We start from the raw sequence: 19019 nt of genomic DNA, 5'->3' as shown, positions 1-19019 counted from the left end.
ACTTTGCTGTGACAAGGACACAAATGTTTTTCTTTCTTTTTTGTTTAAGATTTTATTTATTCATGAGAGACACACAGAGAGATACAGAGACACAGACAGAGGGAGAAGCAGGCTCCCTGTGGGGAGCCTACTGTGGGACTCCATCCCACGACCCCAGGACTATGATCTGAGCCAAAGGCAGACGCTCAACCACTGAGCCACCCAAGTGGCCCCGGCAAGGACACAAATATATATGAGGAGTCCTATTTCTCCTTTCTCAATGTATGTGGGCCATCACTGTAGGTGATCACATCTGGTGAATTCCTTAGGGACAGTAAGTATATTTGCCCCAGGACAGTACTTCCCACAGAGCAGCTTGGACTACTCTACCTGAGTTTCTTTGCCCCTGTTCAGTCACAGCTCCTCGCTTGAATGTCTGGTTCTTTTTAGGGTCCTACTGACAACCAGGTTCACTGGTCTTCTTGCCCAACACCTCATTTCTCCACAGCACCAGATCCTTTTCCAGAACTATAATGCTGAAACATGCTCTATACCTCTTTCATGACAAGGAGTGGCCCAGCAGAGCAGGTTTCTTGAAATGCCTATGGGATTGGGTGATTCTGGTCACCACCATGAGGTTTGAGGTTCCTTTATATAAGATTCTCATAGTTGTTGTCATCACTCCCTTTGCCATTCCTATTATCACACAGGGTGACATTGTCGGGATATAGGTATCCTTCCCTCATCCACATAGTTCTTCCATTTTTAGCCTGGAACAAAAGCCTGGTTGGTCACTGCCATCACTCAACCATCATTTCTATAGTAATGACCTATGTGCTTCTAACTCTTGTGTGTTGAGTGCATCATTTTGCCTCGACACTTCTGGAACTGTGAAGAGGATTTCACTGGACAGGAACTCACCCACAGAGCCCATATCTGTAGTGGGTACCGTTCTTTAGGTGCTACCTAACTACTTCTGGCTGACTTCTGCTGGTCAGAGCCACATGGCTGGCATCTCCAATGCAGTCCCTGCAGAGCAGGGGAACAGAAGACTACACTGCGGTTGTTTCCAAGATGGTGGGAAGAAAGTCAGCAGCAACATTTTATGTGACTCTCAGGTTGACTTGCGTTCCTGTGGAACGTAAAGAAGCCAGGGGATGTGGATATTTGGGTGGGTTGTTCTATTCACCTCATGTTTATCTCCCTCTGAGAAATGTAGTCTTAGTTCCCAAAACAGTATATGCAACTACATGTGTGCCTTTTCTACCTTTATTCTATTCATATGTACTTAGGTCTTCAGTGATGCAAAGCAGTGCATATTTCTTTTGTCAGCTTTATTTTTTTTAAATCATTATTTGTATTTTTCATATATTCAGTTATAAAAGATTTAGAAAGCAGAACCTAATAATGTCAAACCAAAATGCTGTTTGCCGGGAAAACCAGAAATATGCTGGCCACTATGAAGCCACATGTGCAAAGCAGCAAGAGGTACTCAGCACATAATTATGCAATAGGTTGGCTCAAGCACACATGCATTCATTAACAAATGAAGATTTTGAGAGGTTACGTTAAACGGCCAATTACTTATTTGGATGGAATTTTTCCTGTCAATTACTTACTTGGATGGAATTTTTCCTGTGCAGAGAAGAAACACAATGGATGCAAAGTGTCATCTGACTGCCCAGAAGAGAGATAGCTGAAGATATGCCAGCATGGTTTAGTCAACAAAGATAAAATTTGGGGATTCCATTCTTCAGGGAGCAGGAGTAGAGTACAATGTTCATATGATTTAAGTCAGCTATTGACAAAAGCTAAAAATAAAATATTTCCTAAGGGGCGCCTGAGTGGCTCAGTTGGTTAAGAGTTGGTTAACTCTTGATCTCAGCTCAGTTCTTGATCTCAGGGTAGTGAGGATAAGCCCCAAGTTGAGCTCCATGCTGGCCATTGAGCCTACTAAAAAATGAAATAATGAAATGAAATGAAATGAAATGAAATGAAATGAAATGAAATGAATAAATAAAATAAAATAAAATAAAATAAAATAAAATAAATAAAATACTGTAATGTAAAATAAAATGAACAAATAAAAATAAAAAGTGTCCTGCAGAGCAGTGTATGGTCTGGAGGACAGAGGATATTGCTAGAAGGCATCCTGTCCTCAGCTCCCCATGTTATCCAGACATAGAGACATGTACCTCATAGTGCTACTCTGTGATCAAATGAAACCCAGGTATGCAATGTGTGTAGAGCATAGTAAGTGCTTTGTAAACTTTTATTTTCTCCACATCACCATGCAAAATTTTAGCATATGAGATTAGTCTGTAGCCACAAAAATGGCTGACCACCCTTCTAAAAATGTGTTTGAGGCAGTGTGGTGTAAAGGAACAGTATTTGGTTCTGTCACTAACTCTGTGACCTTGGGCATGCTGTATGTAGTCTTTCTTCTTAATTTCTTTTTCTTCAAACAGTGATTTGGATACTTACTCAGCCTCGCCACAAGAATCAGCACTGAGTAAGTCAGGTTTCTTACAGAATGTTTCCAGAACATTCTTACATTCTGTAAAAAATGCTACTAATAGTATTTAGTAAATATTAGCAGCATTTGTTATTGTTATGATTTTTTGTTTACTATTTTTGCACCAAAATGGAAGATATTCCCCTTGTCAGAGTATACCCTAGATGGCATATTTTCTGCACCCTAGAATGTTTGTAGAGAAAAGCAACTTACAAAACCTTCTAAATCATAAAATGTGGTAAGCCTGAATTATATGAAAAAAAGATGTCTAACATCACTCTAGTGGTCTCTGTTTTTCCATACCTGGGACATATCCATCTTTTGGCAGACACCAGTCCTTCCTCAAATCCTATGTCCTCCAAACCCTAACATTTTTAAAAATATTTATTTGAGAGAGAGAATGGGCAAGAGAGGCAGAGGGAGAGAATCTCTGGTAGATTCCCTGCTGAGCATGGAGCCCAACGTCGGGCTTGATCTCACCACCCTGAAATCACAACCTGGACCAAAATCAAGAGTTGGATGCACAACTGACTGCACCACCCAGACACCCTAAAACCTGAACATTTTCATTACCAGTCCTGTTAAAAATGCTTAACGTTTTCTCATGATCTGCTTCCACAGTGGGAAATGTTTTCTTTCTCCTTGGAGGGAAATATCAGTGAGATAGAAAGTGGACAGGAGACCCACAGTTCTGTTGAGATATTCTGGATCCCTGCTCCCCTTCCTCTGTCCTCATAGAGTGCCTTACTTAGGTAGGGGTGTGATACGAAACATCTTAAGTACAACCCAACCAGCCTCCGCTCAACCAGTGAGAATTTTGTCAGAAGCTCTTCCGGACCTAATGGATTTCACAGGCGTGTGTGTGTGTTCATTTGCGTGGTGTTTATTTAATGTAGATTTTAATATATTTCTTGGCCTGTTTAACTTCCGTACTGCCCCCTATTCACATTGAAGCACTTTCCCCATTTCAACACTCTCAAACAATAATTACTTTCCATAGTGTATTCACTTTATAAATCATGTTCACATCCATGAGTACATTTGATCTTCCCGGCAGCTCTATGAGTTTGGCAGGGTAACAATTATTTTCTCCTTTCGTGGAAGGAGAAACTGAAGTTCATTGGTGCTACAGATTCCTGCAAGGTTAAACAGTGAGGGAATATTTAGGCTAGATCTCAGACTTAGGTCCCTTAGCCCACATCCAGGCTTATTTATTGTAAAAAAACACAGCTTTCAAATTCTCTGTTTTTCTAACCACCTTTATTACTACTACCTGAGGAAAATTGTTTTAATTTTATTTCCTTCAGAGCAGAAATATCATTTCCTGTTTATAAATGTAATACCATAATTTATATTATGCATTCTTTAGGGCTTCATTCACTCATTAATTCAGTCAGTCAGTCTTGCACTAAATATTTATTAAGTGCATGTACAGACCTGGTATAAAGATAATCAGAAAAGACACTAATAACCTTTGAGCAAGCAACTGTATTTAAGAAGTCACTGTGTGAACTAAGGTTCTATATAAAAGAATCACTTGGCAATCTAAGCATAGCATTATATATTGATGTACAACTTGGGAGTTGCTAAATTTAAAATTCTTCTGCTTATGAAATTCACCCTCCCTGCCCATTTATTTCTTTATTGTCTATTTATATTAGAATGGACTCACACATGTTTATTTTACACCTTTGGTTTATTTTACACAAGTCAATTTATTCTTTTGTTCAGATTCTTCTACTTTGGCTTTTGGGAACCCTTTCAGTTGGCTCCTGTCTCCCTTTGACATATCCCAATAATTGTAGGATTGTGTGTGTGTGTGTGTGTGTGTGTGTGCTTTCTTACTTTTTGTCCATACAAAATGCTCCAGACTCATCATGTATATTTCCTGCTCCAGTCTTAGAATCAGTCATTTCTCTAAAGAGCCCCAGTGCCCTTTTCATTGGAGAAGGAATGGTATTAGAAACCAAGCTCTGGGTCCTAGGTATGCTCATTACTACTGAGATGTCACTGCTTTTAGGCCCTTTCAATTAACAGAGAAAGGAAATATATGTATATACGTTAATCTCTGTGTGCTTGCATAGCTATATTTTTATATGTAATTTTCTGTATCTATATTAAGCTAAACATGTTCATTTTCAGAATTCTGTCCTTTCCAGTATATCATATAATTGGAGTCATACAGTAGGTAGCTTCTCTCCTACAGACTGGCTTTTTCACTCAGCAGTATGCATTTATCCATATCTCTGTGTGGCCTGATAGCTCATTTCTTTATATCATGTGCAGATATTCATGTGGATAAGATTTTCACATAAGTTTCCTAGGGTTGTTGTAACAAAACACCACAAATTGAGTGGTTTAACAAAATAGAAATTTATTTTTTCACAGTTCTGGAGGCTAAATGCCTGAAATTAGGATGTCAGCAGTTTGATTCCTACTGGAGGCTCTGAGGGAGAATCTGTTCTCTGCTCCTCTCCTAGATTATGGTGGTCGCCATGAATCCTTGGCATACCTTGGTTTATAGACACATGATGACTCTAATCTCTGACTCTGTCTCAATATGGTATGTGACTCTCTTCTCTTCTTCTTTTAAGGGAATATATCACCTTGGATTAAGGACCCACTCTACTTGAGTAGAGTGCCCTTCCTCAAAGGGACATGTTGAAAAGACTTGGTCAGATTTTCTGAGTTTGTGTTCTGCTTTGTTCAGATAAAATAACATTTGTCTTTAATTTCTTTAGTGAATCTATAGTTGTTGTTCCATATTCTGGCCTTAACATTTACTAATTATGTGACTTTGAGTAACATAGTTAACCTTTTCTTTGCATTTCTATTTTCTCATCTGTAAAATGGAATTACTAGTAAAAGTTCTTTCCAATACTACCTATAGAAGAAACCAAGATCTGAAGGGTCATAGGCCATCAAACAAACAAACAAACAAACAAACAAACAAAAAAACAGAAACTGAAACAAAGCTACAGTAAAATAATATCTCCTTGTCTGATAAAAAGCACAGTTTTTTTCATTTGATCATAGATATGCAAAGAGAATGCAATCCCCATCCCACAGAGACTCACTCAGTTGGTGGCCTTTGCACACAGCAGGCTGTGGTAGGTCTGGAGAGCTGGCTACAGTGAACTCACCTATCTTGTCCTGCTACTTAATATTGTTGGGAAGTCCACACATATTGTGATCCTGCAAGTCACCACAGTGCTAAAAAATAACAATAAAAGTAAAAAAAATAAGTAAAAAAAATTGATTCTCATAAACCTGTGTTTTATGGAAAATGTTTATCTTCAAGACATTGCTGTTGGAAAAGGATTCCATAAATTACCTACATCAGAAGGTTGCCATGAGGTGTAAATAAAATGATGACTATAAAGCATTGTGAACCTTTTAATGCTTAGCAAATAGAATTCACCAGAATTTCTGTTTCTGAAATTAGATCTTTGTAGCTATAGGTGGAAAAAAATTAGTCATCATTGTTGCTGTTGTTCAGTCAATTCTTCTTAGGTAAACAACAACAACAACAGAATTATTATTAAAAATATTGCTTCCTGCTGTATATGCCACAATAATGCTATGCTGAATTTGTCCTTTTGGGAAAAGTAACTTCTAGATTGGGATGAGATCAAAATGTATCTATTCGTCTCTCTTATACCCAGCACTTATGACAATAGCATGATCAGCATGACACTTGCATGCATTCCTTCTGAGTAAGGCAAGTTTAGGCCATTTCTCGTGTAACCACACCCTGCCTTATCCTCCGTGTGCCTTATCAGAAGCAAGAAGTGACTCAAGAACAGAGGAAGGGAGATACAGATGTGAACCAGATGAGGGCTCCAACCTCAAGGCAGGCATTCATTTATTTATTCAGTGAACCTTATGATGTACCTGGAAGCCTAAAGTTCCTTTCCTGTGCTGAGTTTACATTTTGGCAGAGAAACCTACAGTAAAAACCATGCAAACCATACTCTCAAACAGATCGAAGTGAAATAGAATTTTGATTCTGGAATATAGAGTTGGATGTGAATAAACACTATATTGTCTCTAGTGGAACACGGGAACGTATAAGGAGCCACTCCGTTAGTCCAGGGCTGGCCTATGCTTTGCAGTTCAGACAGAAAGCTGACTTGGGAAGGAACATTTTCTGCTTTTCTCTGGTGTCCCTGCAAATGGAAAGATTTTAAGGGTTGACCCAGGGCCGTGTGTGGCACTGGGGTCTCTAGCTGTGTGAAGGAGGGGAACCCAATTATTTTCTATAGCAAAATCCAATTTCTCCTGGCTCCACTGCTCTAAAACCAAGAGTTATTTGGCTTCATTTGGGAATTTCCTTTTCTCTAGGCAAAACAAGTTTCATATTCTGAAAATGGTACTATGAGGCATAGTATTGCTATGAGGTGTGAGAATGAAAGTAATACAACTTTAAAACAGTACTATGGTTGCTATTTGATAAGAACTCAATAAATGGTAGCCAATACTGTTGCCAATCCCTCCTCCCTTTTTTTTTTTTTTTGCCTAGCACTTTTGCTTTGCCACTTCCCCCATTCAAACTGTAAATTGTATTGAGACGTAATTGGCATATACCTTTGTGTAAACTTAAGATGTACAATTTTGATTTGATACACTTATATATTGTAATACAATTGCCACCTCAGAGTTAGCTAACACATCCATCCTTTACATAAATCAAATTACACAATTATCCATCACATTACATAATTATCATTTCCCTTTTTCTATGGTAAGAAGATTCAAGATCTACTGTCTTTGCAACTTCAAAGTACATAATACAGTATTATTGACTATAATCACACTGTTGTTCATTAGATCCCTAGAATTGATTCATCTTCTCACTGGAGGTTTGTACCTTTTGACAACATGTCCCCAATTTCCTTTGCCTCTCCCAGCCCTTGACAACCACCAATTCTACTCTGCTTCTAGGAGTTCAACTTTATTGTATTATTAGATGTCCCATATGAGTGAGATCATACAGTATTTGTCTTTTCCTGTCTGACTTATGTCACTTAGCATATAATGCACTTAGGGTCCATCTGTGTTATAGCAAATGGTGGGATTTCCTTATTTGCCATGTGAATTATGCCACTTTTGCAGAAAACAGTGAAGATTAATTTCTCAATTCATGTACATATTTCTGCTCCTTTCTTGTGAAAACATTTCAAGAAATGTTCTTTTCTTCTTTGTCTCTTCTAATATTAATTGAACTAGTTCTGCTTCCTCTCTCACATAAATGTACCTTCTCATCTTCTAGGGTAAAAATTCACAAACACAAAATAATAATTTGTTAGAAAATACTTGGGAAAGGATTTACCATCTTGTGGTTGATGCAGCTCTATTGTGTCACATGATTGAACTGGATGTGCCCAGATGCATCCAGGGTTAAGCCATGTACTCTTAGTACCTTGAGTACTGAAATTGGACACTTAGTTGTCAGACATGCCATAATATTTATTGTTTCTGGGTGTTCTGGGAGAAATGTGTCTTATTTCCCAGAATTTCTTCAATATTTGAAAGACAAAACAATGACAAGTGCAAGGGTGTTTCTCTGAGACATTAAATCAAATGTGTTAGTGATGATACAAGATTCTGAAAAGGTTTCCTTGTCCCATTAAAAATTGAAATATTAGTGATATGCAAGGAAATATACTTCTATTAGCAACAGCAATGACAGATGAGCATCAGCCTGCAATAAAGATATTATACAGTGCATGTATTTTCTTTTAAGAAATAAAAGTAATTATAGAATAGCTCCTTCTAAGGTACAAAATCACTTATTATTAATTGATAATCACAATTTATAGACTGAATGAAATTCTGGAATCATTATTCAGGTCAGAAATCTGAATAAGAAAAGCATAGATTCCTTTCCTTATGCAAGAGAGAGGCTTAATAATTCCTCGGTCAATCTTTGATTTTTTAGAATTTCTGATACATTTATGTAGTCCTTTGGACGGGTAAACATTCCTTGAGAACCCAGAATTTTTAAGAGCTCTCCTTAATACAGCATGAAGCACTTCAGGTAGTTTAAGCAAATGGTAATTCTGCATAAAGCCATTAAGCTTCAGAAACTAGATAGAAAAAGGCAGATCTCTGAGCACTGGATTGGACCAGGAAATATTGGAGCTATTGGGGAAGATATCGGCTTGTCAACCTTGCCCTCTTCATTCTGGCCCCTTCTGACCTCATATGAAGCTTTTATATAGAAAAAAAATTCCTCTAAGTGGGTTGTTAAAAATAGAAAGTAAGGAGGCCCCTGGGTGGCTCAGTTGGTTAAGCGTCCAACTCTTGGTTTCAGCTCAAATCATGATCTCAGGGTTGTGAGATTGAGCCCCGAGGGTGCTCTGTCTGTGCTTAGCTCGGAGTCTGCAGGAGATTCTCTCCCTTTCTTTCACTCTGCCCCTCCCCTAGCTCACACTCACACTCCTTCTTAAAAAAAAAAAAAAAAAAAGGAAGTGGGACTTACTTTACTGATTTTTGAATCCCAAAGTTTTGAAACTGATTGAATTCACTAAGTCTAGTTATCTGTACACAACTATATTTGTCTCTAGTTTAATTGTGCACATATAATTGTACATATATAATTACATATAGGTACTAGTGTGATCACACTATACACACTGCTATTATTATCACTTTATGTTTGTTCTTTTTTTTTCACTTTGCTTAGACCTCCCCCCTCTACTTTGTTTTCCCGACTCCAAACCTGCCCTTCAGTACAACCAGATAATTAATAATTCATGTCAATAAGCTAATATATATTGTATAAAGTTATTTATATATAACAGAAGATATAAAATTACATATGATTAATAAACATAAACATATCTCTATATTTGTCCATACATTAAAGTGAATAAGAGCATCGTTCTCTGCTTGTCTTTCCTAGTGAGGCCATATTATATGAACTTTCCTGTATTTTGCTTTAATGACTACATGCTATTCAATATCTCTGTGTTGATTGCAGCATGATTTATTTTGACAATCTCCAACTGATGGACTTTCATTGGTTTTCTAATTTTTCCCTCTACAAACCAATGTATTAATATCGATTCTATCATGTGTACTCTGACATATTTGTGTTTTCATTTTGTGGAATAGATTCCCAAGAGTGAGATTTCAGGGTCAAAGGAAATGTTTAATTTCATGTTTTCATGGACGTTGCTAGACTGTTGTCTAAAAACTCTGTAACAATTCACATTTCTGTCAAAATGTATGAGGGGATCTTTTTGCAGCACTCCTGACACCACTGTGTCTTGCAGAACTTTAAAATTGTTACCAGTTTTTAAATGTAAAGCATTATGGTATTGTTACTTTGATTTGCCATGTCCCTGGATACTAGTAACTTTAATTATTTTTCATATGTGTATTGGTCATTTGCATACGCTCTCTAGTTATTGGATTTTGCTGAATCCAGAGTCTCTAAATTTTCAAAATGAGACTTATTCTTATAACTGAAAAGTAACTGGACACCTCTAAAGTAGGTCTGAAACAGCATCAGTAGGAAGAAAAGAGAAGATCTACAGATCATGTCTCAAGATGGAAGATGAAAAAAAATCTTAGCTTTTGTAACACATTTTGTCAGCATACATTTAAATACATTTAAAGAACATACAGAACATGGTGTCTGTTAGACAGGAAAATCAGCCTGTTAGAAGGAAAATTTAGTAGATCCACTGAGGGAGTACCAAGTAGCCATGTAAAATATGAAACATGAGTGCACTATTTTAGTTTTACATTTTAGTTAATTTGTCACAAGAGTGGACCCCAGAAAACTGACATGGAGCTCCTTTTTTTAAAAAAAATATTTTATTTATTTATTCATGAGAGACACACACACACACACACACACACACACAGTGGCAGAGACACAGGCAGAGAAAGAAGCAGGCCCCATGCAGGGAGCCTGACGTGGGACTTCATCCTGGGTCTCCAGGATCACACCCTGGGCTGAAGGCGGCGCTAAACCATTGAGCCACCACAGGCTGCCCTAGAGCCCCTTTTTCACCTCAAGGGAGCATTTCTAGGATCCACCAACCTCATCATGAGAGCTGTTGAAAACAAGTCAACTTAGGGCTACCCCTTTGAGATCAGAAGACTGATCACAACTCAAGCTTCTGAGTATCCCTGGTCTCAAGAGTACCCTTTTTTTTTTTTTCCATTTGATTGCGGATTCAATACCAAACTGACGTGAAAGCATTCTTGGTCAAGTCCAAATTGTCATTCTCACTAATCCTCTCTCTGGATTAACCTTTGTGGTTTGGCTGGGCTTAGTTACTGGGGTGCAAATTTGTGGTCAGGTTAACCATAAGACAGATATGATAGAACTTGGATTACTTTTATCATCACCATCAAGATGAATCATATCTATTGCTCTTTGTTCAAGAATTGATGAAAAAGCCTGTTTCAAGGGGCACCTGGGTGGCTCAGTCACTTGAGCGTCTGACTTCAGTTCAGGTCATGATCCCAGGGTCCTGGGATAGAGCCCTGCTTCAGGCTCTGGACTCAGCAAGGAGTCTGTTTCTTCTTCTCCTTCTGCCCTTCTCTTCTCTCATGCTCTCTGTCTCTCTCTCAAGTGAATACATAAAATCTTAAACAAAACAAAACAAAGCCTGTCTAGAACATGAATAATATCTTTCACAAACTTCCCTAATCAAGACCACAAGGAGAAAGAGAGCAGAGCTGTATCCCAGTTATTAAACACATGGAGAAAGCGCTCAGGAATGATGAACCTAAGGAAGGGATGAGGAGAAGTCAAGCATGCCATTAAACAAAAGCCTTCTCCTAGCTCAGTGCTCTGTGTATAGTTCCACACCACCACTTGTCTTGTGCAGAGAGTATCCCCCCTCCTTTCTGTGTTGCACTCTGCCATCATGTTCCTTCTCCTCACAGGGATCAAGGTCTAGGAGGGATAATCTGACCAGTAAGGGAACGCTTCATCCAAGTGTCATACTGACAAAGATGGTAACACAAAAGGTCTCTGTGGTAAGTCCTCCCAGAAGAAATGCTTTCACTGAATTTTGAATAATGAGTATATATCAGGCAGTGCAAGTGGGAAGAGAAGACACCTTCCTGGGTGTGCGAGGCTCTGGGTGGGAGGAGCACTGTACTGAAACACAGCCCAGGTTGTGACCTTGGGCAGCTCCCTCCATCTCTGAGGCTTGGTGTCCTCATCTGTTATGTGCATAACATGCATTTTTCTGCCAACCACTTACTGGTTGTCTAATAATCAAATAGGTTACCACGTGTGAAATCACATTTCCAAGTTTAAAGTTCTATCGATGATAGTGATGATGACTTTTATTGAGCTCTGAGTGTGGTTGCATAAAGAGTGAGGAACTAGACTGATTACTTTTGGGATCCCTGGGTGGCGCAGCGGTTTGGTGCCTGCCTTTGGCCCAGGGCGCGATCCTGGAGACCCAGGATCGAATCCCACGTCGGGCTCCCGGTGCATGGAGCCTGCTTCTCCCTCTGCCTGTGTCTCTGCGCCTCTCTCTCTCTCTCTCTCTCTGTGACTATCATAAATAAATAAAAATTAAAAAAAAAATTAGACTGATTACTTTTTAAAACCATGAGCTTAATGCTGAACGCAGAAAGAAATCCATCTCTACAAAGTAAAAATATACTTGCTGCTCTGGAAGGTGGGGAAAATGGATGAGATTACAAACACATTATAAATACATTAAAAGGGCTTTTATTTATCATTTGAACAAAGCTCATCATGGGCCTCCTCTTCTTTCCTTCACCTGGACAGCCACCTCCTCCCCATCCCCACGTCTGTTTCCTCCTCCCCCATCCTTGCTCCTCGTAGCACATCATACACATGGAGTGCTATGGATGAGGACTTGAACTAACCACTCTGAATGCACTGCATCACCACACTTCACTATAAAATAAAATGTAGAGGCTATTATTATGCACATTATTATTATTATTATGCACATATTATAGGTGAGAAAGGAGAAGTTTAGATTTGATCAGTTTACCCAAAGTCCAGGACTTTGGTTCTAGCACCGATGTGCATCCATGTTGCATTATTGGCTTCGGGTCTAGCTTATACACAATATATGTTCAGCTTTAAAATTCTTACATTTTCTGCCCTTCCAAAGGAGCACCAAATCATCTGTATAGCAATGAAGATGTCTACTATTTCCCTTTTTTGGAATTGAACACAGTGCACAGTGGTGATAGTAAGGAAAAGGTGGCATAGGGTTATTAGGTGTAACCTATCATGATACCAATCGTCCCTCCCATTTTCTGATATCAGCAATTGACATTTTCTCATATTGTGCATAGGCACCCTCAATCTCCCATCCTATCAGGTCACTGTTATTTAAACCCTCTTTCAAAGAAATTCTGCTGCTCTCACTTCCTGTTTTATCAACCTAGAAAATCAGCAGGGTATTCAAAGTAATGGTCCTCTTATTTTCTATGGTTGGACTCTGTTCACTTCATAGGGCTTTCTTAACCAAGTACCACAAACTGGGTGACTCAAACCAACAGAAGTGTATTCTCCCACAATTCTGGAGATTGCGAGTCCAAAATCAAAGTGTGATCGGGGCTATGCCCTCTCCCCTAGTCTCTTTGTTTCCAGCAACCCTTGGCATTTCTTGTGTCAGAACTGCATACCTACTGTCTCCCTCTCTCCATGGTCATAGGGCTGCCTTCCCCATGTGGCTGTGTCCTCATGCGGTGTCCTCTTTGCATGTATCTCTCACACGGAGTTTCCTCTTATAAGGATACCAATTGGATTGCATTAAGGCTGCACCCTACTCCAGTGTGATCTCATTTTAACTTAATTACACCTACAAAGACACTATTTCCAAATGAGATCACATCCACGGGTACCAGGGGTCAGAACCTCCACATATCATTTGGGGGCCACAATTCAACCCATAAGAGGAACACTAAGAAGCTGATGTTTTCCTTCTATCCTTTTATGCAGTTGCAAAAAGAGGGGTTTAGGCCAGATAATCTCTATTTCTTTCTAGTTCTAATAGATCATGACCCTGAAACCTAGGATACTGAAGGTATGTTTGCAGTCTGGAGAGTTTAGTTGAAAGGAAAAAAAAAAAAAAACTACTACTGCACAGTTATGCCTGCACACACATTCCAGGACTCGCAAAGTACAGTTTGAAGCATGCAGTGTGCTTGCCAGGCCAGAAAAGAGAGATCTTAAAACATTGAGCCCACAATGGACTGTCAGAAGCTTATATACCGCCTTGTCTCTGAGGTCACCTGCTAAAAAGCTTACAGGAATTTTGTTTGCACAAAGATTAATTTAGAGATTAACCAGGTGACTTTGCAAAATCCCCTGAAGGCTTTTCATGAAAGCTCATAAAACATATTTGTGGGTGATTGTTAATGTTTATGAGAGAGAGAGAGAGAGAGAGAGAGAGAGAGTGTGTGTGTGTGTGTGTGTGTGTGTATGCAACCTCAGGCCCAGCTCTGCAAGAATGGATTTGCATTATCCCTTAGCTTTCTTCTTCCTGAGATTTCATTATCTGAATGACTTTGTATATAGTAAAAAACAAAATATTTTAGGGGTGCAATCATCTCTTTATTGGATGTCAGATATATGGTGTATTGAACACCTGGCCATAGATAATGAAAGTTTATGATTAATGTTTCCAATGACAATAAGCCAAGGAACAATTGAAAATTGTGAGTGCTCAGAAGACATAGGAAATCCAAAGGTTTACAAAAGGGATTTTTTTTCCAATTATTGCACATTTCTCTTCATGGGGATGGTCATAGAGGCAAGGGAAAAGAAGCAGAGAGAGGAAGGAGGAGTAAAATAATCTTGTACCCATGAGGATTCAGGGAAGGCCATGGTATTTACAGTGGTTTTCACATGACAAGTGTTTGGATACCTCATCTCATCGAGACTTGTGGGTAAGCCCCTTACTGCTCCCATTTTACAGAAGAAAGCATCAAGGCCTCTGAAGTTAAGCCATTGCCTCTGATTACAAGTAGCAGAAAATGGAGCAGGGATTTGGACTAAGATCCACGAGACTCACATTGCCTAGTGGTTTTCTCTGGGCTGTGATATGTGTGCACACATGTTTATGAAGAAATCAGGGCACTATTAGTCCTCACCCTCACCCCAGGAAAACTGCTAGGATCACTTCCTAATTTGTTTCTTGCTCCACAGATTCATCTCAGGTTACTGCTTGTGAAACGTTGGAGTATTTCAAAACGCAAGTCCAATAGTGGATAAAGAGCAGCTGGAGAGTGGGTCAGAAAAGAGGTCCTTGACACCTGAACTAGGATTCTCCATAGAAACAAAACCAATAGTGTGTGTGTGTGTGTGTGTGTGTGTGTGTGTGTACATACACAGTCTGCTTTAATCAGTCTACTGGTTTAACTGTTGAGCTCATCCAAGAATACCCTCATAGAAACACTCAGAGTAATCTGTGACCACCTACTTCGCACCCCAGTCAAGTTGACATAAAATTCACCTCCACGCCACTCTAAGTCCATCTTTTTGAAAAAAAAACATTTAAATCCATTCCATTTGTAAAATGTATAAATCTTAATCCTACTTGGACCTAAGGGGAAAATAGATATAACTGGAAAACTAAGAAAAAACTTACACCATTTCTGCAACAAAGCTTTTTTTCTTCCCCTTCACATCTAATTAGAGTTCTCTGAAATTCTCTGTAAGCATCGTATCCCACTGTTTCTTCCCACTCATGCGATGTGCGAAGAAAGCCAGAATGCTCATATTCCCTGAACACCCCGTGTAGCCATGCACTCGTTCGCCCCCAAGCCTTTGAGCCTGCTGTGCACCTTGCATCACGTGACCTTTCTTGCTCCCATTCTGCACCTAGCAGAAACCCGACTTTCAAAGACTAATATATACATCACCTCCTCTGTGAAGTCTTTCCAGTCCCCTCGACCAACAACATTGACCTGTCTCCTTATTTGATCTGAGAATACTGTTCATAGCAGTAGCAAAACGTCTTCTCCTGACTATACTTGTAGGCAGTCTTGCTGTCCACGCTCCACAACCTATCGATCGACAGGAATTCAGAGGACCACTCCAGCTTATTCTACAAGAACCCCTCAGGGCTCTGTCACTCTGTTGCCAACATACTTCTTTTGACTCAAATCTCAGCCCACTCCTGAGTTTTGCTTCTGCTTATACTTTGCTTATTTTATATTGGCACTTGTTCCCACTGATTTTGGCTGCCGAAAATTCCTGAAAGGATCATGAGCACTAGCAGTATATAGCTAATCCACTATTCTGGATTGCTCTGAGGAAGACCCTCCTGGAGGGCCAGATTCCCATCAAGGACCCTCTTTATCCCCATATGTGTGGATTTTATTCACAGAGAATCATTACTCCAGGCTCAGTCTGTGCAATTATTGCTCTCCTGTTGGATGGTGAGCTCTTCTCATGTAGAAATTATATCTTATTCATCTTCGCACCTCTTATGATTTCCTTATGCCTGGAGTATTTTATATGCTTAATAAATAAGTGTGACATGAATTGGTGAATGAAATTAAACACATTCTTATCTTAAGTGTCCACTTTGCTTCTCTAAGCTTCTAAATTCTCGCTCTCCTTTTAAGTGCTAATTCTAGCCTTCTCAGACTAGCCCCAGCTGGAGGTGATTTGTTCCTCACTGGGCTCTTATTTCCCATAGAAACCAGATATTACTCATTTTACTGTGTGTGGTCATATGCTGTGTCTCTCTGCTGAGTGGGGAAGCTCCATGAGCAATCAATGTTTTGCTCTTTTCCAATGTCTGCATGCTGCTTAAGAGAGTACATGTTTTAAATAATAATTTTGTACTGAAAAATTGGTTCCAACGTGCTTTCTTTAACTCACACTCTGTGCTAGATACAGATAAGGTTATCAGCAGATAGCTGTTATCTAAACATTTGTCGCATCTGTGACAAATGTTTATAAGTCTGTTTCGCAGGCATCTGTGAGCATTTCTGAGGGTGGGACAATGGCCAATCATCACTATCCCCCAGGATTTCACATGTGCCTGGAACTGAACAGAGATTAAGTCAACGTTAGATAATGATTGGTATATTATGACAATCTCCAAATTGTCTCTTAATTACTTAACAAAAGGAAAAGGATAATTCATATTTATTGTCTATCTTGTTGAGCGCACGTTGTTTAGTACTTTATATTTCTGCTCTCCTTGAGCTATTTGGGAAGCTACTAATCCCTCCTGGCCTCAGTGTCAGTATCTATAAAGTGGGGCTGATATTAATACTAACTCTATAGATTGTAAGGATTAATTGAGTTGAATAACTTAAGACTACCAAATGGTACACTTTCAAAAGTATTTTGTGAATGATATCTTAATAAACATGTTATTAATTTTTAAAAAGTCTGAGTTTATGTGAAAATAGCCCTTTCATATGAGGGAGGAACTTAGCTTCTTGAATATGATAAAGCTCTACCTTTCAGTCACAAGATGTACATAAGTCTCATAGAAAATCAGCCCAATGGGAAAGAATGAAAGATACTAATATTAGGATTTTATCCCCATAGGATAAGCTTAGGTAGATGATCCTACAATAAAGAAATATGTTTTTTTAAAGATTTTATTTACTTATTTGAGAGAGAGGTATCTCACATCTAATATTTCAGAATACCAAGAAGATAAAGTTAAGTAAATCTCCAAAAAGCATAGTAGAAATAGGAGAAAAAAAAAAAAGAGAGAGAAGGAAATGAGAGGATCAGTATAGGAGTTGAGTATCTGAATTATCTGAGCTCTAGGAAGATAAGCCTTTAGAAAGAAAGGAAAAAATATCAAATATTTCCAGATCATTTCTCAGAAGGAAAACGATGCTGTTTCACATTAGAAATGTATAGATGGTACTTAGTTCAAAATATGAATTTAGGACCATACCAAGGGAATAAAATCATGAAATTGTAGGATAATAGGAACAATGGGGTGGCCCAACAAATTTCCAGGGAGTGGGGGAAAAACTGACTCTAACAAAATAAATAATAAGCATCAGAAATGCAGTGCGCTTCTTATTAGCAACACTGGATAATAATGCCTCTCCAACCTAAATTTCTACAACCCAACTATCTCTTAAGTGTGAGAGGAGAATAAACCCATTTTTAGGTATTTGGAATATCACAAAATTACATGACATGTACTTTTTCTAAAGAAACTTCCAGATGCTATGCCGTAACTAACAGGGAAATAAAACCAAAAAGAGAAAGCTATGAGATCCAGGAAAGAGGGCGTCAAACAAATTAGAGATGAAGAGATTCCACAGGGGAACTGTGAAGGGAGAGCCAAGGATAACAGCTGGTCCACACCAAAGTTGTTCAAAGGCTCTGGGAAACATTTCCAAAGAGGCGACGTAACAGAACACCTAATGTTTTTGGATTTAGGTAGAGAAAATTGTACATACCCAGGGATATGTTGGGGTTGGGGTAGACAGTGAACTACACAATAAGCAAGGAAAATAAATTAGAAAATTATCTCTGAAATAACATTCAAAATTTAACAAAATATTTCACAGAAAATGAATAATAATTGTAATGTACTGTGTGTCTCAGCCATGAATAGCATTTACCTCGTCATAATAACCTGGGGACTGACTATTCATCCAACACAAATCACAGCATGATTGTATTTGCAGGATTGGGAAGGGGACGCGAGGTATGCGCTCTATGTAGTGGAGTATCCTCTGGCAGAGTCTGTAGATAATGCCTCAGAATGCGAATCCACAAACAGCAATGTCTTCCTGCTATTGAGAGATGTGGAGAAAAAACTGCCAAGGAATCAACTAAAAGTCAAAGAGGCTGCCTCTGGGGATTGGGAACCTGGTCTGTGCATAGCATGATGGACTGCTGGGTGTTTCAATAAGCAGTAGAACTATTCCCTTTGTGTCTTTTGTTTCTTTGTTTTCTCTTTAAACTGGAATATAATTTGGAAAAAATTTGGATATAATTTGGAAAAAAATAATTTGGAAAAAAAAACTTCATCAAAAATTAAATGCTGTATAAATTAAATATGTATTTTAAAACAGCCCTACTCTTCATTTGCTCCAATTTGTAGATCTACCTGCATGTAGAAGCATGACTACATGACCGTATGTCTGTGACAAATTCAAGCATTCTCTATGGCCCTCCATTACCTATCAGGTTGTCAATGAGAGATCAATGAGAGTGGAAGGTGAGTATTTGCCTCTCAGATGGCTTCCTGTTTGCATCGTTCACAGATATGTCACCAGCTCATAACACTGGCACCTTTTCCAGAGATGGGGCAGAGGAGCTACCATAGATCCTTTATAATAATTGGTGGAGAGACAGTGCTCTGAGCTATGAAAGGCCAGCAGCTCTGTGCCAAATTTGCGTCATCTTCAGCAATCCAGTTCCCATTCTGGGTCAAGGGCAGGGTTTATTCTAGAGCCCTAAAAGAAACAAAAAGTACAGACACCTGCAAGGCACACAGGCATTGTGCTATTAGTCACCACTGCATTTCTTTCTTCCACTAAAGAACATTGAAATGTAAATGTC

The 19019-nt window shown here is 38.9% G+C and overlaps 2 long non-coding RNA genes across 9 annotated transcripts in view; one reads left to right on the top strand and one right to left on the bottom strand.

The window, feature by feature from the left end:
- The window catches only part of LOC144281223 (uncharacterized), a 49116-nt gene that overhangs the window by 14815 nt on the left and 15282 nt on the right, over positions 1-19019 (bottom strand). Inside the window, exon 2 of the long non-coding RNA XR_013349739.1 lies at positions 5638-5707. This is a non-coding gene — a long non-coding RNA (uncharacterized LOC144281223). The remainder of the gene's footprint in view (positions 1-5637; positions 5708-19019) is intronic.
- LOC144281222 (uncharacterized) overlaps positions 1-19019 on the top strand; it is a 68229-nt gene that overhangs the window by 38675 nt on the left and 10535 nt on the right. For all 8 annotated transcript variants that reach the window (XR_013349738.1, XR_013349734.1, XR_013349735.1 and 5 more), the window contains one exon: positions 18559-18675. This is a non-coding gene — a long non-coding RNA (uncharacterized LOC144281222). The remainder of the gene's footprint in view (positions 1-18558; positions 18676-19019) is intronic.

Source organism: Canis aureus, chromosome 12 (genome assembly GCF_053574225.1).
Source record: "Canis aureus isolate CA01 chromosome 12, VMU_Caureus_v.1.0, whole genome shotgun sequence".
NCBI lineage: Eukaryota > Metazoa > Chordata > Mammalia > Carnivora > Canidae > Canis > Canis aureus.
The sequence above is the reverse complement of the archived record's forward strand: the minus strand, read 5'-3'. Positions and strand labels throughout refer to the sequence as shown.